This window comes from Strix uralensis, chromosome 1 (genome assembly GCF_047716275.1).
Source record: "Strix uralensis isolate ZFMK-TIS-50842 chromosome 1, bStrUra1, whole genome shotgun sequence".
Lineage (NCBI taxonomy): Eukaryota > Metazoa > Chordata > Aves > Strigiformes > Strigidae > Strix > Strix uralensis.
Window position 1 is genome coordinate 70,992,551 of NC_133972.1, and position 26,706 is coordinate 71,019,256.

A 26,706-nucleotide genomic window follows, 5' to 3' on the forward strand; every position below is an offset into this window, starting at 1 on the left:
GTCAGAGGAAAGAATAAACAAGGTCCGCTATCTCAGCATCAGCCAGTCAGGCTGCATCTCCACTGATAAAGTGTTGTTTTCTTTATTCACAAGCCTTCTTTCATTCTTTTCCCCCTCCCCTGCAGATCATCAAGCAATAGTTTCCCACACTCCAATTATGTCCATTTATCAGCTTGTGATTTTTGGCAGATGGACAGGAAATGACTGAACCTGGCAAAGGCCATCTACAGTGGACTACACAACATCCCTTTTATTTCCACCCCACCTCCCTGCAGCGACTGCCACCACCTGATTTACATGAAGATAGACAAAATGCCATCAGTAGGGCTATCACCACTTCTGAGTTTCCCTAACATTGCTGGGAGTGGGAAACACGTGCCCATGTCATGGAAGCACCACGGAAAAGCCCGTGTTTTCCTTTCCTTGTGGGCTGCTGTTCACAGCCATCCAGATAACTTCACATGTTTACTGGAAAAGACCAAGCCTGTCTAAAACCAACTTCCTGAAGCAAGTAGGGTTTTGGGGTTTTGGGTGTTTTTTTTTTCTGCAGACCTATTGCCCATTTAGTAATTGCAGCACATGAATCAGTCAGGATTTGTGTCACAGGTCCTGGCCACCGAAACCACTTCTACCAATGGATACGCACACCATACTTCAGAAAGGAAATATCAGTTGCATTTGTAACTACCTATTTATGGCAGCAAACTAAGAGCGGTATGGAAATGAGACGTGAAGACAAAGCAGTTCTTTCTCGAGAGTGCCACGGAGTACATCTTTAATATTGTCAAACAGCGGAAACAAATTCAAGCAGCAAGCCCTGGTCTGTGGCAAAGACTGCCCTGTATGCATCCAAACACAGCAAGAAGTGCTACCCCACTTAGATGCTGCAAGACCCGGCACAGCTTTTGAGACCGAGTCTCTGTCTTGAATGCAAACAGCACACTTCTTCTGTGGTATGATTCTTCATGATGCTTTTGTAAAGATAGTTTCTTTGATAAACTTCTCAAAGCAACACTGGGTATGAAGCAAAAACACACAGTGATATCTTGTAGTAGAGTGTGACAATGAAAACAAATCCTCATATGGGCCAGACAGTGTCACAGTTTTGCTAACTTTCCCTCAAAATTGCTGTTACATCAAACAAAATTAAGATACTACTCAAGGCAGTCCTCGGTCTTTGTAGTTAGCTAGTGCTTAAAAACATTAAATAATGAATCTTCACACCGCTTCTGTAAAATGGTGAACATAAGCATCACTGGTGCTTCACAGATTTTGACAGGGAAGTGGAAAAGCAAAAGAGCTCCCCATCTCAGTCAGGATTAACACTCAGATATCGCGAATCTCAGACTACTGCTACAGCACACACTGAGGTAGTCTTGATTGATTCATTCAATAAAACTTTCAGAAGTAACATCCTCCAGCCCACCAGCCAATGCTTTCCCCTATTAAAGCATTTAGTAAAACTATTTCAGAAGCAACTTGATGATATGAGGGTCTAAGAGCCAAAGGTCCATCTCCAAAACTGGCTTAGGCACGCAGAGGCTGCCCTTTCCAGCCATGCTAGGTACCCTCAGCTGAATCCTCTGTCAAGTGCTGTAGGACACATGGCTTACCCTAGAGATTACGTGACTTTTCCTTTCAGCTTGGAGTCCACTTGCCTTGGCTCCGCCCATGAGACCACCACGTTCCTTCGGTCACACTCTCTCCAGCTCTCAGCAGACAAACCAATCTGCCCCCAGCTGGAATCACTCATAATTTTGTTAGTGACTCCAACAGGATACCGATTAGACCTTTGGCTTTATTGCTCATTTTTATTATACGTTACTTTCTTAACAGAGGTAGACTTTGATGAGTAGCAGTCAAGTCTGGTATCCTCATATAGCAACATCTGACAGCTGTTCAACAACAGTCACTAGACAATGTCAGTGTGGACTCAGGAGTCAACCGAACCTCAACCAAGGTGCACCCACTGCCACTGGATCTCACAATCAAATGGGGCCAAAGGGGACGGTCAACAACTCTCTCATCCATGGTGGCCCACAGACAGCGCAGCTCAGACACAGATCTCTTTATTTCACTGTTGCTTGTTCCGTTTTAGCCACCGCAGTATCAAAAATGCAAAAATTCCCAATAAGGCAGTGGAAAAAACCTACAGAGAGGGACAAGAGAGCATGCAGAAGGCCCAGGTGGGGCAATACATGATCTGGCAAAGCAGCCGATCTTGTAGAGGCAGATTGCTAGCAAAAAGCACTAAACACGAGAGCTGAAAGGGGAAGTGTGCTGAGAGCGGGCTTTCCCGCACTGCCCGCCGAGGCACCTGAGGCTGGAAGGAAAACCCTCTGGCGGGTGCGAACGGGGGGAAACCAGGTGGCAAGCGCATGAGAAGTGCACTGGGTGATGCTTGCTGGGTTCGGCTAGAAGGATGCTCCCCGCCACCTCCAGCTGCATGGTCTAGCACTACCATGAAGACAATCCTCTTTCCCTCCAGGTCCAAGAAGCTTAGGGAAAACTTGTTGTGGGGAAATGCAGTTTTAGGTCAGCCAAAATAACATGAAAATACAGATTACATTTCTCCAATAGTTTTAAATGTCTTTAGCATCAACATTTTTTATTTCAAATTTCTGGAAAATTTGCTTCTTTTAATACTCCAAAATATATTCACATTTTTGTTGCATGTTAGGAAATGTTTTATTTTGGATCAAACGGAATGTTTTGGAATGTTTTGTTTGGCCCAGAACTGATTTTTTATTTATTTTGGCAAGAAAACATCAAATATTCTTGTTGTAGGCTGACCCAAGATTGACCTTCCCAACAGCAAATCAAAAATTCTGTTACTTAAGTATGGGCCTGCTGAAGCCTCCTATATGTCCATCCGTACCAGTGTCGCATCTACCATGATGGACAGTAGCCAATTCTTGGGGAAAGAGCATAGGAACCAAGCACACTTCCAGTGATGTTTTCTCTAGTACACCTTTACTCTGATGGATGGCTTCATGAGCAAGAGGAGGTCTGCATCCTTGTTTCTAGTGAACTTTGATGAACTTTCTTCCACGACATTTTCTAATAACCTTCTGAACCTGTTTTGGCCTTCATGGTTTCCTGCAGCAACTGGTTCCACAGTTTAAGGATGTGCTGGTGAAAAAAGTATTTCCTTTCTGTTTTAAATTTGTTTCTCGATAATGTCATTCATGTGTTGTGTGAACGAGCTGATTGTTCCCTGTTCACCATCTTCTTTACCATCCACCACACTCCTTCCCCTTAGTATCCTCAGGGCTCCACTCGGTCCTGTAGGACCATTGCAGAACTCTCCAGAGAGGTAGGATATATTGCTTGTGCAGAGAAAATTGGTATTTTTCTCTTAGTTCCCACCTTTCTAACAAAATATTTATTATATACTTGAGGAGAGTCAGCTGGTTCCTGTCTTGAATGCTCAAGTTTTGGCTTACAAATCTATTACTACAAGAAGATTGTGTGTGCTCCACAGAACAGCAGTATTCAGCGCAAGCAGTATTTTGGCCTGCGTTTGAGTTTCGTTCCTAAAGCAAATGCTCGTCTTTGATTCCACTGCTGCTTGGATACGTGTCCATTCACGTCTGTAGTACCATTCCAGGAGCAGTTGTGTTTTGAATGAGCACAACATTTTTCAAAGAAAGGTTGCAAAGGCTTTACACTAATTTTTAAAACAAAATAACCTGAGTACTCAAAAAGATCCATTTCATAGACAGAACAGATGAGACCCAAAGCATCACCTGGCTTGCTGGAGGCCCTACATACAGTTTAGCAGCAGATCTGGAATGGCATGCAAGATGTTTAATTTTCAATGCCTAGATTAGCACAATACTTCCCTTAAAGCAACAGGTTGATCCCTATCAGATCAAACAGCTGAGTACAATGATTTACAGCACCTTTGTCATCAGATTTTTTTCACTTTCTGCTGGCTTTGAGGTGGGGGGCCACTGTATAGCTAACACCTACAGTTCCCCACAATGCCTTCCCTCAACTGGTATTTTCCATTGTCACGTTCAGCTTTTCCACTGACAGAAAGTAAAAAAAATAATAGTGCTGAGAAATGCAGGTAACACGTGACCTCTCTACCTGTCAAGGCGTCTGAAAGAGGAACCTTTCCTTTGCTAAACAGCAGATGCCACGGTAGCAGGATGTGGTAAACTGTTACACCACATTTTAGTTTAATAAGGAGTTTTTTCTTCTTGTATTTAATTTTGCTTTAAAATGCCCTTGCAATGGAAATTTTTGCTTTACTAATTAGCAAAATCAGTGTCTTACCGATGCAACAGTTTGGGTTCCTCTACAGAACAGGACAACCAGATATATCTGAACAAATGCGGGTTCCATATATAGATGTGAACTTCATAGGAAATGGAATATTTTTAACATTTGGTGGCTGTACATGGATTCCATCAACTGGCAAAACTTTAAATTTCTGCAGATTTCTGCCTTCCTTGGATCTGACTACTAATATGAATAACATTGCGGCCTTTTGTTTTAATAAAATACCTGTTCTTCTAAGACAAAGTTCTGCCTTCCAGCTCAGATATTGATCCCACTCAGATCAAAGAAGTTACAAGGTCAGTGGTGCAGGGGAGAAGGCACATGCAGGGCATTTCCACAACTGGGGAGCATTTTGGGGCTACAAATATGAGAGACTGGAAAACTTCATACTCCTAAAGACACATGTTTCCAAGAGTCTGAAAAAATAGAAGGTGAACTGACAGCCATGGTCAAACCCACAATCATAAAGAGCTGAGTGTAGACTTTGGGAGTGTTAGTTTTGGGAGGGATTGATGGCACTCTGAAAACATCTCTGTTCACTTTGTTAGTGGTAACATAAAGGTTCCAGTTTCTGGCTGTGTTAAGCCGCTGTCTCTCCACACATCGAACACCGAAGGCTGTGGAAGTCAACAACCGCCTTTCCACTGACTCTAATTCACTTCAGCAGTGGCCCAGAAAGGCTTGTACAAGGAAACCGAGTAGCAGAGCCACAGGTTGTACTTATTGTTGCACCCTTTTCCAGCTGCACGCTTCTCTTCCACAAATGAGCTTCGCAGCTCTCTGCCCTACTCTTTTATAAGAGGTGTGATAGAATTGAAGAAAAAGAGCTGAGAGCTTTTGCACTGAGCTGATGCCTTGCGATTCACTGGATGTGTAAGTGTCCCTGCTCCTGCGTAAACAGTGACAGCATCAGCTTGGTTCCTTCAGGACAGTTTTTGGTTTCATTATCAATAGGAAGAGTTGCATGGCATGTCCCAAGACATCTAGGCCTTCAGGGTCACATCAAGCTTTTTTCCACAGCTGACTAACCAACCTTTGCTTGTTACTTCATGTCCACCTGTGACCGCTGGGGACCATCATCTCTACCATGGAGCAGAATTGAAGCAGGAGGTTCAGATGCCGTAATGCTCTCTTGCCGAAAAGGAACAAAAGCAACTGGTGCATGTGTCATGGAAAATACAAGTAATACCAGCTGCATCTTTTGAGCTACATGTGTGAAAAGCCTGTGTGAAACTGCGCCCGGATTCTGCCATGTCTGGACAGTAATGCTTCATGCAGTGCCATGTTTGGATACCACATTTGGACCATGTTTGACACTGGTCAAACTGCATAGCTACGTGTCACATTTGAGCAATCTCCATAAAAGAGTAGCAGTCCTGAAAGCAAAACTGTGTCAGTTTGGCTTATCATTTTTGCCTTCCAGCAGAATTCACGAGCTCAGGTCAAGCTTTACATCAGTATGAGTACATCGACACCCTGGTCAGGGATCTCTCCACATACCTCATTACACAGCGTGGACGTACCCCTAAGTGCTCTGAATGTCCACTGTTGGCAACAGCTCACTGCTCACGGGCATTGTGGAGAGGAGACTGTGTTTTCCTCTCCACTGGGTACAGCTCTGACCACGCTGACACTATTCAGCATATGAAGAGGGACAGGGAAACGTAACGCTGGAGTGAGTCTACGAGTTTGACACTCACACCATGCTACCTGTAGTAATGCTTCGTGGTATTACGTTCACTTTGCTGCCTGTAATTACTGCCCTCGGATTTTTCCACCAGTGATGCCACATCTTGCTCCATCAGGCTCCTGTGCTCTCATATGCCCTTCAGTTTAGATGAAATGCCACATATTAGCATCACTGAAGAGGAATTCAAAGTTGCAAATGAATGCAGAGGAAGCCGAAATACAGGAGGAAAAAATATTTTCCCTTATCTCCCTGTACAGGTTTTATTTAAAAAAAAAGGCTAAATATAGGCAGTGACTAAAGAAATGAAGCTCCTGGTATTATCTCCATCACATGAGTAAAATCTTACAGGTTTTATCAGGGTACCTACTTCCTCAGTACTAATAAGCAGCACTCCTTTCTGACATTATGAAAGCTGCATCAAACAGCATAGAATTATTACTTAAATCACTGAAAAAAATAGGGCTGTCTTAAAGAAATTATTTTTTCAAAACTAGTAAGTATTGTCCTGTGAATAAGAAAAAAAAAATCAGAAAATAGTGATACAAATTCCTGAGGTGCCAGCCTGTAATGTGAAACTATAGATCACATTAAAGCTTACTGAATTAAAAACCAAACAAAACAAGTCTTGTGAAGCAATGGAAAATATAACTTCATATGTTCCATAAAGAAGTCAGATCTTGTATTACCTCAGGTGTCCTGGATGTGTTTAAACCTTAAACTTATTTTTATCTGTTTAATCATAATAAACTATCACCACAGGGCACACTATTTTTGGAGACAGCGAATAGGACAGTGGAGCAAGTGAGTGACAACAAGTAGCAGGTTTTAATAAAACATGATCCTCCCATACGAACGTCGGCTTGGCATGATGTATGGTATTGTTGTGCATGACAGACATTAACATGGAGTCATTTTCCTACCTGCTCTACCCTCTGCCTTGTTCAGCTCAACAACTCCAAATAATGTGAAATCTCCCACAGCGGCTGTGGAGGGCTAATGGGAAAGGTTCCTCACTGTAATGTGATGACAGCCCTGTGTGGCAGTAATTTAACTGGGGTTCTTGACTAGGTGCCCAGACTAAATGAGTCCCATCTAATCGCACCAAAACTCCTGGTTTTGGATTTTTTTCATCCCTCCCATATGCAATCCTGGGAACACCCTGCATCCCTTGCTCTGCAAATGCTCAGGGATGAATTACCCATCTGCTGGGAATTAGCTCAGGAATCAGCAGAGCCGCAGTGATTCCCAACACACTGGGGTCTAAACTTTAGCTCACTTATACTCTCAGTCTGAGGGTGGCTGCACTCAACCTGGTTTAGTTTTTATACCAAAGAATCAGAGAAGTCAAGGGGAATTTTCAGTAGCTCTCACTGAGGCCAACCTTGCCTGGAGCAGCTGGAGTTTGGGGTGCAGGATCTGCCCCAGTTCAATGCAAGCCACGTTTGACACACACATACACACACACACACACGTGAGGGTAGGGCTGGGCAATGGACAAATAAACCACATTTTAACCAAAATTATGTGTTTACGTTCCTAAGAGCATCTGTAAGGGAAACAAAACGGACATATTTTATGTTTTAGACAAAATTTCCACATGACAGAAGAACTACGCAAATGCTACCTAAGGCAGCCAAAACCCGAGGTCAGTACTGCTGAAAGCTTTGTGGGTACCAGTCAGGAAGGAATAAGGAAGAGCATTGCACTGCTTTGCTAGAGACAACAGAAATTTGTCCCCACCATAAGAAATACAGCAATACAAACCGATCCTGGTGATCAGTTTTACTTTCCAGTTTAGCACTAAAGAGTAAAATAGTGCTGTCAGACCCTGGCATTCAAAACTCATGAATCATGCCCTGAAGCATGATGACAGTGGATTCAAAATCGAAACAAATTTAAAGCAATTCTGCATTTGCCTGTTTTTCAGCCTCCAGACATCTCTGATGGTATTTATTAACCCCCAAATGTAACAGGAATGAAACTTCCTTTCTTCCTTTTGACTCTCATATTTCTGATCCCATCCCACAAGGTTTGCTGTACCTCACAACTAGCAGTCAACTGCAGCGTGGGCAACACTTGAGGCACGAGGCTCTCGAAGCATCCCACTGCTAGAAGAGGAAGGTTAAAGCCCACCTGATGGCCCCAAGGGCTGGCAGCTCCCAAAGCTTAGAGGCAGTGAATGGGAGAGGGGGAGTGGGTCTGGACCACGCTGTAAAGCTCTGAGCCTGATGCTGGAGGCTGCTACTTGGGGACCTCCTGCCCTGCCAGAGGAGCATCCCACGTGCACGCATCCAGCCCTGCACCAGGGATTTCTGCTGGCAGCTGGCACCATCAGCCTTTGGACCTCACATGGCAATCCCTATCAGGCCAGACCTTTCCATGTAACACAAGAAGGGATTTCTTCACATGCTGGAAAAGTGACAGATTAGCCTCAGAAAAAAATATCTGTGGGGGTACAGGAGGAAAAAGGGGAGCAAGAGAGGATCCATACTCTCTATGACTTACTGATTTCAGAGTTTAAAAAAAGCCAATAAGACTAAATTTCTCTATCGATTATACAATTATTAATCTTTTTAGAAGCTTTTCCAACACTACACATAATGAGCAATTTATCAAAGCATATTAGGTGCCACAGAAGTTGCATTCAATATAAAGGGGTCATTAAGTTTCTTGTAATTGCACATTACTGAAGCTTTTGTTAGTTCTAAATCAAATCAATGGGATGTGCACGTATGCTCTTTAATTGACTTTATGTAATAACAGTGTGGCCCCTAGTGATCATCTGGAATCTTCCAAAATGAGCCACTTTGCACTGCTGTTTGTGAAAAAAACGGCTCATGTGCAGCTGCGCATATCAAATAAAGCAAAGAAATAATGAATGGAAGAAAGAAAGAAGCACCTTGGGTCACACAGGAGTATTTGCTGAGTGCCCTTTTCTTTCCACAGCAGAGAACGGCCAAGAGGTCAGCTCTTCTTCCACTCAACCAGCCTCAAAGTCTGATGGACTTCAGTATGAGTAATGTTGGGCCTCAACACTAAAAGTGTCCTGGAAATCGGTTAAAACAGGGTTTATCTGATTTTTTTCTACTCAAAGAGGGTTTTTTGTTTTTTTAAATGGACCCTACTTGCCCTATTAACATCACCATCATCATCACCTCTTTATAGCCCTTTTCATCAGCAAACCTCAAGGTGTGTGCTAAACAGAAAAGATCAATGCTATTATTCACATCATCTGGCACTAAGGCAAGGACATCTGGCACTGAGGGCACTGAGGCAGGGACAACACTCGCATGCTGCTGTGTATATAATACATGATGTGTTCACGTGCTGCTTTGGGGGGTGACCACTGTTTGGGCCACACTCCCATCTAGGCTGTGGTGAAGGCTCAGCTTTGTTTGCTAACCCCTAATGTACAGGGGTTTTGCTCAGGCACATAAAATGGCCATGAGATGACTCAGTGAGTGGCCACATGCTGCTCAATGGAAGAGAAGGCTGGGCAGGGTTAATAAAATTTTTAATGCGTTTGATAAGGGAAAAGAAATCCACCTATGAGCCTTTTCGGGGCTAGCCTAGGAAAGGTCATGCTAGCTGGGGGAAATCCCTAGGTGATGGAACACGGCTGCTAATCTACAGCAGTGAGCACAGAAGCAGGGCTAGCTCTGGCAATCTGCACTGGTGGCTTCAAACAGCCTGCAAAAAAAATGATGCAGGCAAATCGTCATGCAATAAATTTGCTTGTGACATGATGACCTGGCCACCACCATAACATGAGCTGTACGTAATGCCACAGGATTTTATTTTAACCACGGCAGAATCTGTTACCGAGGAACCCTGCAGTTCAAAGAGGAATGCACGTCCTCTCTGTCTCTGCTCCTTGGAGAAGAGCACCGGCAGTGGTTAATGATACTCTTGTGTTGGTTTTGCACCACACTAACTACACTAGGTAAAGACCTTTTCATGACAAAACTCCCATCCAGTTTGGCTGGAAAGGTTTGATCCAAAGGCTGATTCAGTGGAGCCACACTGGAGACATATCAATGCAAGCTGGGCCACGGTGGGGAAACTACCAGCTGGGTGTTATTAGGTGTGCTCTTCCCGGCACAGAAGACGTAGCTGTGAAAACCACCCTGTCCAGACAGTTCTTGGACTCCAGTACTCCTCGGATGCTAAAACTGCCTATAGCAAGCGTCTCAGATTAGAGCAGCTGGAAGAATACTCTTATTTGTACATGGTCCCAGTGTGACAGAGCTGCAAACACGGCAAAATGTCTTTTCCTCTTTTCTCCTCTCCCACATGCTGTGTTAAGCTGCAGAATGGCTCCTTAGGCTGGACTGACAGAGCAATGTCAACAAAAAACCCACCAGATATGGCTGCAAAAATTCAGTAAGAATCACAGCTGGGCTCCCAGGGAAGAAGAAACCTTCCCCCTTGCAGCTCAGTGCTTGACACAAGAACCGTGCTGAAGATCAGTGCTCTCTACTAGAGAGTAAATTTGTTCTCCCCCAAGAATGAAGCACAGCAAACCTGTGCCCAGCACTAGAGAACTAGGAAAAAGGCACTTGAGAAACACAAGCATACAGCACTCATCTCTCAAACACACTTAAGGACCTGAAATTTTATTCAAAATGTTTGCATTACACTTTCCAAACAACCAGTTGCAATATGCGACAGACATCTTTTCTGCCTCCTTTTGAGTACTTGGACTCCAAAACCCTTGCTTCTCGATAACTGAGAAACGACAGGGTGCTACCATGGCCCGGGCTGTGATCTGGCAGCACATCCAAACTCCAGTAGGAATTTGGCCTGCACTTTCAGAGGTACTCCAGGCACCAAAATGAGTGGAAGAACTTTAACAGTAATTGAAGAGTAGCTTTAAAAAATTTATTAATGCTACAATGAAGAAAACTGGCTGCCTACGTGAGATTCAATCAGGTCAAGTCAGCCAATTCGGATCAGGAGGTGAACGCATGGAGCCTAACACAGCAGCTTTGGAAAATCCACACAACTACACACGCAGGCCCTGGGACCTAGCTGTGGGCATGCAGATGTGCAACATCTGGCTCAATCTTCAAGAAGCATCCTTGTGACAGGAGCAACTCAACAACAGTCAGCTCTTGCTGAAGACTCTGGGAAAGCAACACTTTTTAGGCTGGGGCCTTAGGGACATAAAGGACATTTTACTGATGCGATGAAAGAAAAAAAAATTTAAGCGCAACAAAGGCTTTGGTGAAAGGCTGCACAAGCTGATTGTTGTCTGCTCCACACAACAGCCTTTCTCGTGTACCACACCTTTTGTAAAACAGTTACATGAAACAAATTATTATCTCCAGTAGCTGCCGTCTACACACATTTCTGAAATACTTTCATTCCAAACTGTTTTGAGAGGAAACATTATAAAGAATGGAAACCTGGCAATTAATCGGATGGAAACCTCTGTTTCCATTTTACAGAATAGGAAAAAAAAGAGAATTAAAAAAAGAATACCCAACACTAACTGCTAAGTAGGGAGATGAAAGATAAGCAGGGGCCAGCAACTGGGAGCATTCATGTGCTGCATGCATTTACCTGCATTTGGACATGGCTCTGAAGGGTGGGTCAGACCCGTATTTGCTGTTCTTGTTCAAAACCACATAAACACCTAGTTAGGAACCGGGTTTTGGCAGATGAAAATTCTATTTTCTTAAAAACTCACAAAATAAATACCTTGAAATTTTTTTTCAAAGCATGGACGAAAGGCTCTTCTGGTCAAGACACAGAGCAAATATTTACAGGTGCTGGGGAGACACCATTTCCTCCCTTTAGGCTTCAACCTAGTGTCTGCCACATAATTTTATCCATTCAATGAATTTTTTTTTCCAGACATCTGCCAAGAGGAAATAACTTTGCTGTATTGGGAGTCTGGGAATCCTAGAAAACAATCTTAAATCCATAAAATAATTGAAGTGCAGTTTTACTGAGCTGTTCAGTTCGATTCTGATTTTTATTACAATGTCAACAAGAGTTTAATTTGTTTTAAAGTTTAGGTTCTTAAATCTGAGTGATATACGGTAGTTTACAGCTTGCTGGCAACAGCTACTGTGGAAAAAAAAATGGAAAGTGCATATAAAGGCGGTTCTAAGTTTGACATTGTGAAAGCAGGGAGCAGTGCCAAGAGCAGCAAACAGCATGGCTTTCCCAATCCTGGCTGGCTTTAGGGACTGCTTGCTATTGACATCAGTCGCTATGGGATACATTTCCCTGCTCTAACAAATCTCATCTGGAGCCTGTAATTAAAAAAGAAATGTCTCAAAGTGTAATTTCTTTCCCTAAAACATTTACAGATGTTAACTAGATTGCTAATGGTGTGAGATGTCTGTGGGCGGACATCTTCCTCCTTATCTGCTGTGTCAAAGAGGAAGATTTCTTTATTAAAACCAGTTCTAAAGGTAGTATCTTTTCTGTGTATGTCTTTGTGTATGGGGGTGGTGGTGTCTTTTTTTCTAAACCGCTTGCCGAACTGAAAGGTTTGGAGGTGTTTTTCTTTATCATTTCTTCTTTTTTTCTTTTCTTTTAGAAGTCATCTCCAGAGTGAGCCTGATTTAAAAGGCATTCAAAGTGGCTAAAAATGTCTTTGCTTAGCAGATTAAGAAGTATCCTGTCTAAGCTGTAAAATGATAATAATAATAATAGCAGTAATAATAATAATAATAATAATAGTAGTAGTGATGTAAGTTTCTTGCTCTAGTGACTTTCGACCAGTGCCTTTGGCTGGCGCCCTTCGCTAAGTGCTGCTAAAAGCATTTATGGGAGCCGGACGGCTGGTCGACTGGGTAAGCTGATCTGCTTTAGGCGCACACTGGACACGAGAAGGGAGAGTGTAAGAAAGGGATGGATGAGCTTTGAGAAATGCATGTCCCCGGGGAGGTGAGAGGGGGTTTTCTTGGCTGGCGAGGGAGGGTGCCCGCCGCAGGGCCTGCTGGCGTGGGGCTGCCCACATGCCGGCCCCAGCTCTGCCGTGCCGGCCGCATGGAACGCTGCTCCCAGCCAAGCGCTCCTCGGCTCGCACGGCCGTGCCGAGCATCTCCCCAGTACCCGGCAGGAGGGGATGGCTGAAACTCTCCTTCCTGACACACGCAGCCCAGACACAGTTGTCTGCTTGGGCCTTTTCCCCCGCCAACAGCCCCCCTCTCACTTTTTTTTTTTCTTTGCAACTGGCTTTGATTGGAGCCAGAGCCTGGGGTAAATCAGAGGAATTTCTAGATTTTTCTGAGCACTGTGAGCTCTCACTGTTTTCCGGTACCTACTTCCTGCCATATCTAAAATAACAGCAGCTGCAGGGGCCTGATAGAGAAGAGCTCCAGGGGACAAATTCTCACAAATGGGGTGGGAAAGAAGAAAAAAAAAAAAAAAAAAGACAGTTATTAGGGAGCCGATAACACACAGAGCCAGCATCAGATTCATTGTTGGAGTTGATAGCACGGTAGGCTGTGGATGTTGTTGTCAGAAGAAAACAAATCCTGTAAAATGGTCATGGGAATGATAACTCTCCATGTTCACTGGGATAACAGAGGTAGCTTTACAGGACTTGTCCTATTGTATGGAGTATCGTGCCTTGATTAGCTAATGTCTCCGAGGCCAGATAAGCGAGGATGAATGTTCTGCCCTAGAAGCTTTCATGCTTTCTCTTTGTCATGGATATCTATGGAGAGCTGCAACAGAAAGCTTTGCACACATAAAGAAGGCCCCCAACTTCAGTGAAAAACTTTGCAGAAAATGGAAGATTGTTGAAATGATTCAATTTGCCATGGAGATGCATGGTGCAGTGTTGTCATTGTCTTGTTACAGACCACAAGAAAGAGTACAGCAACTCAAGAGACCTGCAAAATGGCACAAAGAGACCTTACCTACCTGTACAACAACTACTCCAGGAGAGAAATTTCTCTTTTGTACTGACATAAAGGGGGACAGAAACAGTCACAGTGCATTCACCCAGAATATACTTATTCACTATTCAAGGTGCAAGAAGGTAGGGCTCCTTCAGATCCCTTTGGCCAAAGCCTTGTAACCAACACAAACTTTGCTTTAAACATCAGCAAACCCAACCAACCAAAGTAAGGATTCTTAAAACCCTGCAAGTCAGTCACACTACATGTAGAATACAGACCGTATTTCAGTTTATTATATGTGCTGTTAACCTTTACATATTAATGTAATATAATCTTTTACAGTTACTTTGGGAACTATAACTTGTGTCTGCATCAACTTTTGGGCCCTTAAATTTTCACCCATTATTAGAGATTTTCAGGCTTTCTTTTTTTTAACATAGGACTTCTTTTAAGAGCATTAAGTGATAGGTTCTATTGATTGTAAGTTGGAGCCTGATCCAAAGAGCACAGAAGACAACAGAAGAATTCCTATTCACTTCAATGGGCTTTGCATCAACTCCTTATTAAACACAGGCAGATAGGTAAAGGTGGTCTACAAATGCACAAAGTACATCTGCTGGCATGGTAGGAAAGAAATCAGTCACCACATTGTAAATACCCTATTCTGCTCACTATTCCCTAAAGATTATTTGAAATATTTTAATATTGATATACAAAAAAGGCAAGTAAATCTGTTCTCTTATTTTGCCTGAATTTTGAAGCATATACAACTTCTCTGATGTCCACAGACTTACTTCTGATTTCTACCATTCAAAGAGGACAACCACATTTCTGTGTTGGCTTTAATGCACATGTGTGCGGGTACAGTTTGATCCTAGAGCCCTACCCTCTTTCTAGGGAACAGCAGAAAACCTTAGACAGGGTTTTAGTAGCATGGGGTTTTTCTTTTCTAGATTCTAAACAATTTCTCTAGGGCAAAAAATCCTTGGTTTGTTTGAGTACACAGCTGCCAATTTTTAATTGTTAAAACAAGATGATGTTAAGCTACTTGGTTCTTCCCATCCCTGAAAGAGGCTCCTTAAAACACGTATCATCTTTGGTTCACGTTCAGGTAATAACAACTAGAATTACACAAAATGGCCAAGTTTAGACAGACTAGACAATATTCTAGCCTGAACTCATAAAACCTAAACTAGTTAAAGTAATTATTTTTTACAAAAAAAATCACCCTCAACATTATAAAAAAAGTTAATTTGTATTTCTGTAAAAGTAGAAGTAGTTAGAAAATATGAGGTATTGTCTAATCCTGTTTTAAGCACTGTTATGGCTGTGCTGTATTACATATGCTTATAGAGCAGTACATTTATGGTAAACTGGTTAAGGAATTTGGGAGTAGGATTAATGAACTTTCCTTTCACACTAGACTAGATCAGATCACAGAAGGAGATCAAACTGTCACAATTCTCAGGTTTTGCTCAAGAAAGGCGAGCACAGTGAAGGTCAGAGACAGACTAAAGAGCAGCACTGCAATTATTTACTGACATGAGACTGGAAAGAATATCACATAGCTACATGGAGTACAACTTGGACTTCAGACATATAGGAAAGAATGGTTCATTTTATGCCACTAATCATAGCCAAGGATTAAGATATTTTGGAAAAGCCCTATTATTTCTCATTCTGCAAACCAGGATTTCATTACTGGTAAATCATTAGATTTATGAAGTCCATTCATACAAATTCATTTCCTTTCCTGATTTCCATTGGCATGTGAGACACAGATACATAATATAAATACAAGTCTGTAAAGGAAAAGAAAAAGATACACAGAAATGTCTGTACTTAAAAGTGGGGTAATCTCAAGTAAGGAGGTAGCTAGAAGAATCATCCCTGCAACTTGTACACTCATTCTTAAATAAATGGGTTTGGGAACGGGTAGAAATCAGTGCATCTGCACTACATCTAGATGGATCTATGCTGATTTTCTCTAGTTGTCTCTATCAAGAATAACCAAAGGTAAGTTCTCCCACAAGATTATAATTTTGCAGCAGAAATGTAAAATCTATATGTCTTTTCCATGTTGTGAGAAATATTTCTACTTAGACATCTTAAAGAAGAATTCTTGTAATCATTTTAATGTGTCAAGGGGTGGGGTTTTCCCCCTGTAGTGGTGCTTCCCCTCAATGAAAGTTTTTCATATGAAATTTAAATCTGTCTTCAGACAACTTTCTGAACACCAACATTTTTCAGAAAAACAGGCACAGGGAGGCAGTGGTCTGCATTGCTCAGGGGACCATGCACAACAGAAAGCATGATACAGCCTCATCTGGCGTCACAGGCATCTGCCAGCTCCTCTCTGAAACAAGGTCTTAACTGACAGCAGAGAAATTACGTTGGTTGTTGCAGAAATCTAGATTTCATCATCACAGAAGCCATAAATATAGCCACTGAAACATCAGGTATACGGCTGGCTGATCTCTAGCTGGCTGACCAAACGTTTTTAGGGTCACAACTCACACGATCAGACATAGGCAGTCCTGTCTCCTACTACCTTCCTGACTAAAATAAAAAAAGACAGTAAGTTTGCTTCAAAGTTCAAAAGCAGATTTTTTCTTCTGAATATTCACCTAACAATGAAAGAAATGGTCCATCCATTTGCAGATTTCTTGGACGGAAATCTGGCATCTCTACCAAAAGTCTGCTCACTTTTCATACTCTCCTCTGCGCTGAGTGCTTGAATCCAAAATATTCTTTATAATAATAAAGTCTACCCCACTGTTAGCTAATTGTACTCTTATACAAGGGCCGGCCCTGTTCCAGCAAACTAGTTCACTGGGGCAGGAGGTGCAGCTTGTGTGCAGCAGCCAGCAGGGCACAGACTCTGGTACTAGATCTTTATCAACAAAAAACTGGATCATACAGAAACATTTGCATTTTGTTGCTTCTCTGGTTTAAGATGGTGATATTCCCCATACCAAAATTCAGCAGTAGGGAACGGTTTAGAGACGAGTTTTCTCTTTTAGTTGAGCAGATGATTTTTTTTTAAAGTATCTGAGTGATTTTGGTCTGGAAACACTTACAAATTTTTGATGAGACACCATTCAGTCCAGGTGCTTTTCCCAAGTTAATATTAAATATAGCTTTGGAAACTTCAGCAGATGTTCTAATTTTTTCTAGTTCAAATTTTTTTTGCTACTACTCTGCCTTTATTTAAATAGCTGACTCTAATTGATTCTTTAATACAGTGATTCATAAAGTGTTGTGAATCTTCTGTTAATTTACTTGCGACTCTGTTATTATTTCCCCTGATTTAACACATCCTGTTTTAGAACATCCATCGAAGTTGATGGAAAAATTTTTCATGACATTTGGATCATATCCTAAATTAATTTGAATGCCATCTTTCAAAAGTTGCAAAGTAAAGGGATTTCCTGTTTTATTCTTCAATCGTATAACCTTGAAAAGGAGCTTTTACAAATCCTCCTCTGCCTTGTCAAAGGCTGATCACTCCTACTCCTTCTAGCAGTATTTTTTCTGGGTAATTTCTAATTGGGGAAGAGCCAATGGATCATGTTTTCTGATTTTTCTCGTTTTTATTGAATGCCTTGTTACACTGCAAGAGGTCTTAAAACTGATATGAAAATTTCTCACTAAGTTCAGGTGACGTGACTGCATCTACTCAAAGTGCACTTCCCACCCCCTTCTTTTCCACCATATTTCCAAGGGTTTTTTGGGCTCCCTACAGGAGCTCTCTCCACCCAGTGGTAGCACGGAAGCCTTTCCTTGCTCAGAAAACCTGGCAATAGAACATGGAAATAACTCCCAGGGTTATTTGAGGGTCCTGCCTCGGTGGAGCTGGGCCACCGAAACCTCCTACCTCCACGCAGTGCAGCCACCTCAGATCAGCACAGACAGACAGGCTCCTCTGACTTGAGCTTACTGCTCAGATACACTCTCTCCACAGATATATGTAAGTTTAATGAGCACATTGCTCATTTCATCATCTCCTCTCATTTTTCTCTATACTTAAATTATTTTGGGGCAAAGTGAGGTATTCTTTAGGTACACTTTTCCATGGCAGTCAAATCCTGGGCTATTACTACTCATTTGTACCATTTCAGTTTTAGACAAACTCCTCTCTCTCACACCCACACTCACCCTTTCCCCTTTTTTTACAAAATTCATCTCTGCTCATCTTTTTTTTTATGGGCTGTTATATTTAACCTTCCTCTCATTTCTCTTTTTCTCAAGTCTTCTTTCACTCTAATTACACCACCAGGTAGTTTCACAGCCATACTCTAAGTGTGAAACTTTAAAATGCTTGCTAACTGTCCTACAGCATTATGAGAAAGCTTCTATTTTTTTAGTATGTTTCTCAAATAGAGTAAAAGTGTATACATACATGCACTTGCTTGCACTTGTCACAAAGGGCTCTGATCCCCCAATTGTGCTGAATCCTTGCCAGGAAGCAGCCCCATGCAGAGCCCCAGCTCCGACTCAGGGTCCTGGAGTGCTGTCACACAGATCTGACTCTGCCAGCAAATATGCATCAACTCAGCTAAAGGGTGCAGCTACCTCTGGACTTGTAAAGTAGCTACTAAAGTAGCGCCAGAAGATGCTTTCACGTTAGCATATTCTTCCTGCAAACATTTCCTTGACTTCAGCACTGCTGGTTCCTCTTTAGGACTTTTGTTTACCACTGAAATAGTGTGAAATATCTGGGATATTGCATTTCAAAAAGGTAAATCTAAACCCTCTGCAAAGGAGACGGTCACCTTTATCTTTACAATTCTGGCTATATGCGGAATAGGGCACAAACCAGCAGTTTGTCTGGCAACAATGGAGGTTTGCAGGTTCTTACCGAGTGGTGATCTGACACAGTACGTCCAATTGTGAGTCTACAGTTTAAACAGACTGTAGTGGTCATTTGTGTGGCCTGCAGAAGTCCAGCCTGGGTTTCTGAAAACAGTGGGAGAATTCCTGGAAAGTTCTCTGAAGCAGCCATTACTGCCATGTTTGTCCACTGATGCAAAAAGTGTAGTCTTCCTGTGGTTGATGGCATTTTCTGCCCTGGAATCAGTTTTGCTTCCTTTTCTTTTGCAATAAGATCTTTCCTCACCCTAACATACTCTCTATGTGGAAGAAATATAAGCAAAAATCCCTGAGAACTCTTCCAAAGTTACCTAGGAACTGCAGTAGAGCAGCCATCTCGATTGCTGGCGGCCCTTCCAGGGCCACCTTTCAAAGAGAGCTTGTGCAGTGCCTGCGTGAGGTACATCTAGCCAGAGTTTGGACTCATTATATCTTTCTGCAAAACCTGAATTTGCATTGCATCAATTCTAGCAACTTCAGGAAGTTCTAGCCTTTGACTGCTAGGGCCCAAGGGACAGCTCTGTATTGTCTTGCACAACGGTTAACAGTTAATGAGTCAGGGAAACTTCTCAGAAGAAAGAAAACAAACAAGACTGTGCACAATTGAAAAAATCAGGCCCAGTTTCTCTACTAACCTCTTTCTATATGACAATTTCACACATAGTCATTTTAGACTGAGAAGAACATTTGAACCTCCCAGTACTACTGACCCAGAGACATATTACTATAAGATGCCTGGAGAAGTTGTTAATGGTTCATGCAGATGCTCTGACATGAAAGCCCTCGAGTGAATAGTTGAGTCCAAGTGCAGTGTGGACCATGGTGGAACGTAGAGTTATCACAGGGGAAAAAAAGTCAACTAATAGTGAAGAGATCACCTTTACCAGTTGCTTCAGTCTTCCAAAAGAATAGCTGGATAGCAAAAGCTCCGATGCCTGAGAAACATTCAGCAGCAGTGACAACTGCAGCTCTGAGACATGCAGCAGCATGGAGCCAGATTTCAGAGCTGCAATGGGCATTTCAGAAAGTCCACAGGATGGGCATCTCCACCTGACCTCATGTTTCTAAAAGGTTTTACTCAACAGGCACCTGCAGGATTTTCAGAGAAGTCAGTCATGAGTAGAAGAGACTTACATCACTCTCAGCCACCACAACTTCAAAGAAGCAAAAGAATTAGTATACCAAGTCTTACAGCTCATTAAATATATGTCTGCTTATGTGCACGCACATATATATGCACACACATACTTTATGTGTGTATGAATTTGCATATACAGGATAGAAATAAAAGCTAAAATAAATATTCTTCAGTTTTGTATTTTTGGAAGCTTCTCTTGTGACCCAAAATAGGATTTTTTCTACTTCTTAAGTAATTCGAAGAAGATTTTGATTATGAGGTGGCAATGAAACAGATTTTTTTCCCTGAAGCACTAGAAAAAGAACGGACTGCTGCTCCCAGGGTATCAAAATTGATTAGTAATATTTACTGCAATACCTATTCTGCAACCCCAAAGATATCACAAGAGTTATGAAATGGAACAAATCTTCAGCCCTAGCTCCCACAGAAATTTTACATGAAGAGCATCTGGACAGCACAGACATGAAGAGTCAAATCTTGTCTTTTGCATTGTCATATGGCTGCAGAAGAGCCAAAATGAAGTAGAAAAGTCATGCTTTAGTTGTGCCAAGGCAAGGCAAGCGAGGAATGTTCTTGTGCATACATGATGGTTGGATAACATTACCTATAACTACGTAAGGACCAGAGATTTTTATACACAAATTATGGACTTTGATAGCCCGTAGCATTGCTTTTCAAGACTGTCCAAGTGCTCATATTGCCATTCATGTGCTCAGGGACAATACAGTTTGGGAATTTCAACACACTTGCAGCACCATCTCACTTTGCTTTCCAATATTTGTCTTGCAGTAGTCTTCAAAATGTGCAATATGTAGAAGACCTACCGACAAAACAAAGCCCTCAGAGCAGGCAGAGGGCTGGTCCAGCTCCCTGGTTTGCAGACAAGCCCAGCCAGGCCAGCCAATGAGGAACAGGACCATGGTTTTCCTACTGCATTTCTTACTCACCAGTTGTTTCCAGGTATTTTCAATGTCCAGGCTTTGCAGGCTTCCTCAGTGACAAAGGAGGAGGGGAACTTTCTGAGGGTCTGCTTTTTTTCATAAGCTTCCTCCCAGCCTGGAGATAAGCCTGTTCTGGAAAGCCTGTGCCCCCTTTCGTTGCAATCAGCATTAGCTCCTTGGAGAGGAGGAAAGACCAGGAGCCAGGTTATCAAGCAGCCTGCTCTCGACAGCGATGGTCAAGCCGCTATCAGGCCCATGACCGAGTGCCGCAGTGGTCCGGCAGATAGAGATGAAACAATTAACTCTGCCACACAGAAATCGGCTAGAAAAGACTCCCTCTCTGCCTGTCTATCAGCGACCAGATTTCAATGAATGCAGCTATTATGCGTTTTAACTACCAGCCATACGCTTGGTCCTGTTCCCAATGAACCCAAAGGGAACTGTGTTATTGACTTAAGTGGGAGCAGAGGCAGGCCCTTCGCTGCTCTGCGATCTAGCAACACTACAGCTTGCTAGCGCTTAGCCAAGAGCGCTGTACGTGAAGTCAGAGAGTTTACTCATGAGAGTGCTTCCTCTGACACGTATGTGTTCCCTGGGCTGAGCTGACAGCTTGCCTCAGCCCAGCTCTGCTAAGATACATCAGGGGTCTGTGGGATACTCTGCTCCCTGGAGAAGAGGGGTCTTCTACACCAACTTCCCTAGAAGCGTTTTGCCAGGACGGGTTCAGGACACGACGGCATGGAGGCTGTACATGAGCCACGAGCCCACACCTGACCAGCTAACGCTGCACAGCTCAGCAGAAATGTTTCAAACAAACAACATATTCCTAAAATGAATTGCGTCGGAACAAAGCTTTCTCATGAAGCTTGTGCTTCTGCAAGCCACATATTTTCCTTGGCATTCCTCCAGGCTTAAAAGCAGATGTAAATGTTACCAAGGCTCAGATACAGCGACTTCTTCTTCCCTGATTTCCAAGGAAAATTTACAGAAAATAACCCACAAAACCTTTACCATTTGAAACTGCAATGCCAACAGCCATTACGATGGAAATAGGAGAATGAATCAGGCATGGGAGTGAGAAGCGGCTTCTTCCCCAGCTAACTGCACAGTCACTAGCAGGGCTGCAGCATGAAGCTGGCTCTTAGCTGAAAAAGGGGGGGGGTGTGTGCAATGTGGCTTCAGCTGAATACTTAATGACTCAAAATGTTTAATGCGAAGGTGCGCATGCAGATGCACATCAAGCAAATGCTAGGTTTTCAACAATGAAAATATTTTTGAGTACCAAGACATTGCAAAGCACTGCCTGCTGATTTCTGCAGCTTTCCCATCACTTGGCCAGCCTCCTGCTCCCTTTGCCAGTGTCTGCCAACACTGAATGAGGATGGAGGCTCTCAGGAGTTCTCTGAAGGGACCTGACATTTCCTTGAAAGCCTAAGACTCAAAGACCTCCCTGGAAATCTAAGCGCTGATATTAGAAGAAAACAAAGTTCACTGCTAGATTTCACAGCATATTGCAGCTAAGGGGTAGGCAGGTCTGCTCTGTGGGCAACCGCACACTTGGGACTGGAGAAAACCAGAAGTGACACCTAGTCTGGTCAGCTGCTCTTCTGGAGGCTTTCTTCTGGTGGCCCTCCAGGGAGACCAAATTCAGCAAACCTGCTAGAAACAGCAAAACCTGATCCCGCGGGTGTGCGGTTTCGTGTAACAGGATACCCCTCAAACCCAGACGTGCAAGTCCACCAAAGGTCTGACTCGAACGCATTACTTCAGTCCTCCCTTACTCATCATGTACAACCCAAGCCCCAAATGTTAACGACTCAGCATGTTTTATCACGGTAGCATGTACACTTTCAATCATCATTAGAGACGAGGAGGGTCTAGGCTCAGGCACCTTGCCAGATTAAGTAAAACTTTCCATGAGGAAAGCTATTTGTTTTCTCCTAGAGCTGCGAGACTTGGCCAAGAGGGAGGGAGCGAAAAGCTCGCCCAAGCCAGACCGAAGTGTAGACAGTGTTACTGGACTTTGCAGACTACCTGCGTGTTGTTCTAATGACATCTGGACTACTGGAAATCACCGAGTGCACTCAGGAGTTTTCAAAGGCATAATTGTGGCAGCAGCAGACTAAACTTAATGCCTCGAGAGCCAATCGCTTTAATCATGAAGCTGAGATGTATGAAAAAGGATACATTTCAGCAAAAGAATAATTCTGTCTGCTATGGTTCCTGTTCAAATAAACTATATCACCAAACCACGTGCATTTGAAGAATATAGAGGAGTGAAAAAAGAACATATGGTTTAGAGGCAAAAAACTTTCATATATATACTGTATAGGAGATATATGGACTTGTCAGACATCTAACAGTTCAACACTGTAAGCAATTCATGGGAATGACATTAGCAATAGCTCATATTACATCCAGGAGTTACAGCTTTTACTGCAAAAGTTATTTTTAAAAGAGCCATGTTTAAAATGAAATGGCTGGCAAGGCTGTAGCTTTCAGTAACACTTTACCTGTGGTTTTGCCACTTTTACATACTTATTGGGGGCTTAATGCTCCCAATTTACCTTTTCAGAGTAAAATAAAAGTCGCAATGAGTGCATTCATTGGCACAGTGCTATAAAACTCACAGCTGTGCAAAGACAATCACAAGAACAAAAGCCTCCTTGTTTAAAAAAAGATGATGATGTGGTTCTGATACTTTCTGTTAGCCACGTATCTAAACATCAGATACCTTCATTTATGGCCTATGTATTTTCATCTTACTACACAAAGATTTATATATCTGAACAAGTCAAGATCAGGATAGAGACCTTTATGAAAGTATATGCATGGAGAGGAGGAAACTGAATGAATACACAAAACTTCAGACAAGAGATCTGTCTTTCAGGTATTGTTATTCCATTTCTGGCTCCTACACAGGACTTGGGGCGTTCTGGAAAACAGTTTTTTCAATGACGGGTGGAACCCTGGCCCCACTGCTGGCAATGGGAGCGTGCTGCTGATTTCAACATGACTGGGACTTCATTCCAAAAGTTCAGATTAGAACCCAGGTAAAGCTCAAAGAAGCCAAGATCTTCAGCTTCAGTACTCAACCATACCTTGATTAAGAATCCTCCAGGATGGTGCTTCACTTTCAATTAAAAAGTGCTTTTGTAAATTTCTGCACATTAATATAACAAATGGGATCACAGTGTGTACAATACACCTTGAAATCTGCTGAGAACATGTCATACATTTTTTCCTGTTGAAACCAATGTGTTGCCCTCTTGCTTTTTCAAAATAGCTTCATTTTAAGCTGTAATGAAAACTACTTTCTTTGATGCTTCTAATGGCAGGAAATAATTTCACAACTGAGTGTCATTCTGCTGCAGGTAAAAAACGTAATAGCTTGTGGGAGTGCCAGTTACAACCTGAAAAATGTTTCTTGGCATTAGTATGCCTAATTGAACTCTCTCCATCCTGGTGAAATAAAAGATTTGGAGCTCAGTTCTGTGTTCCACCCCAGCTACACTAGGTCCAGGAAAGGGAAATGGGGATAAGGAAGGTGATTTCAAGTCACCTTTAGCATCTCCTGTTGTGAGCCTGGCCAGTTCCCAGCTGCCTGAACATCCTGAAAGCTGTGTGAACTTACACTCCACCGCCTCTGGCTTGGGGCTTCTTCTACCACTAAGAAAAGCAGTTAAAATTTGGAAAAATTATTTGAGCTGCCCTGGTCAACAGAAAAGAAGCAGGATTAGTTCAAGAGCAGACTAGCACAGCTTTTGACCCAAGTACTAGTTAGAGGGCTGGAGAGAGGAGCACGTTCAAAAGTGAGATATAAATTAGGTGAATGTTCTCATCCCCTTGTGAGAACAACTGGTTCAAGGGACCAGGAAGAGTTCTCATCAGCTTGTAGCTTCCCCAGACTGGTCACCTCTTCAGGTAATGCCAATTCCACTTCATGCCTCAAAGGGCTGTACAGCACATTAGACTCACCATAACATGAAATGTTTTCTCTTAAAACATTAGTGCATGGACTTATAATGAAGAGGTCCATCAAGACTGTCTAAGGATTTTCCATGAGCTCCACCACCCCAGCACCCCACACCACTCCCAGGTTAGATCTGAAACGGGAATGTCATGTAACCTTCGCTGCCTAGGGCAGGGGTGGCACATGCCCAGGGAGCCATTGCTAGCCCTGGCGTCCTCTGCCAGGGTGTTCCAGCACCCTGCAGGTTGTTGCAAGAGCTTCTGTTGGTGAGGACAGGAGGCACCCCATCTCCTGCTGCAAAGGAGCATGGGCTCCCGTAGAGGACCAAAACCAGGCATAAATGTCGCATTTCAAGTGCTTTAAATCAAATCTTGCTGTGAAAGCAGCAAAGGGAGTCAGTCATGATCTTTGTTAGGAGGTTGAACTCAGAATTATTTGAAATGAGTGCTGGTACACAAGCCAGATACCTTTCAATATCAAAAGCATAGCCATAATATATCAGGTATCACTTTACGGGGTGAATTTTAAATACGTTCTATATGTTGAATCATATATTCACATACTGAACTGGACAGCACATTTAATGAGTAGCCCAGGTGGCTACTGTAGATTTTGATTTAAAACAAGATTGCCAAGACCAAAACTTATTTGTCACATTGAAGTCTCTTTGGGTGCTCCCTTTATATCACTTCAGCTGCCCACCATTACCGAAGCAGAAAAATGTTATATACAGGATATATATTTATATAAACTCACTGACTGTTTTTTTCCATCTATACTCTGCAGTATAGATGGTCTATATTTGGAGATACTCCAGACCAAAAGGAATGAATATTGCTTTGATCCCATAAGCTGAAACCAAAAAATTTCTGTTTATACCTGGTCCAAGATTGCTCTACATATATTAGATACATAACTCAAACCTCCTCAAAGTGGTAAACAAGCAACCAGAATTTTACCAAATATTATCTGGCATAACAAGTTAGGTATTTTATTTGTCTGGTAGTCCCATAAGTATGCTAGATGTCTATACCTCACACTTCATAAGTACTTCCAGGTAAAACTTATATTATTAAATAGCTACAAAACACTGTGAAGATACACTTTTTTAACGGAGTGATGCTTTGTGAATTTAATTTTTAATGTCATTAAAATATTTAATTACTCTAAAATTACTTTAGGGATGAGGGAAAGATTTGGTATACTTAAAGAGTAGCAGTCAAGGAAGGAAGTCAAGTACATCCAATTTCTCTGGCTTTCATATTGTTCACAGGTGCAAAGATTGAAAAAATACTGAAAAGAAGTTTAAATCAGGCTGTATGAAGGGATCTGAACTGAATCAGTGAGACAACAAATTATAAAGAGGTAGAGCAGCAATCTATTTAAAAAAAAAAGAGTAACTGTCCTTACTCATGCGTATGATTTAATATTCTGGTTTTGAGAATATGGTCATAAAGCACAGATATCCCACCCACTCCTCCAACAAGGAAAACACTTAAAGATGGATATGATATTAACAAGAAACAATAGCAATGGCGTAAAAGCTCCTATTCCCCAAAAAATCAACCACATGAAAAATGACTTGCTTCTGTTTGGTATGAGCCACTCTGCAAAACCCATTCTCCCTTATTCCACTGTTATGGCCAAGGGTCTGAATGAAACGGCACCAGGCACAAAGGCACTGTATATGTGGGGTGCTTTGCCTTTTCAGTGCAGATCTCAGTGAACAGCACCTACTGGGGCACCAGGAGTAATTACTGGTGGTTTCCAGGCAGTCACCATAGTGGCCAAACTGCCCTTTGAGACTGTGCGAGGCAGCCCAGATATCATCCTTCCATAACTAACAGGTGAGCACGAGAAGGGGATTTTTTGCTGAGACAGGATGAGTTCATTAGATAGTTGCTGGGGAGGGTAAGTTGACATCAGATGTGGCTTCA

The 26,706-nt window shown here is 42.5% G+C and overlaps 1 protein-coding gene across 3 annotated transcripts in view; it reads right to left on the reverse strand.

Annotated features, from left to right (window-relative positions):
• NFATC1 (nuclear factor of activated T cells 1) overlaps nt 1-26,706 on the reverse strand; it is a 115,719-nt gene that overhangs the window by 3,289 nt on the left and 85,724 nt on the right. The window lies entirely within an intron of this gene.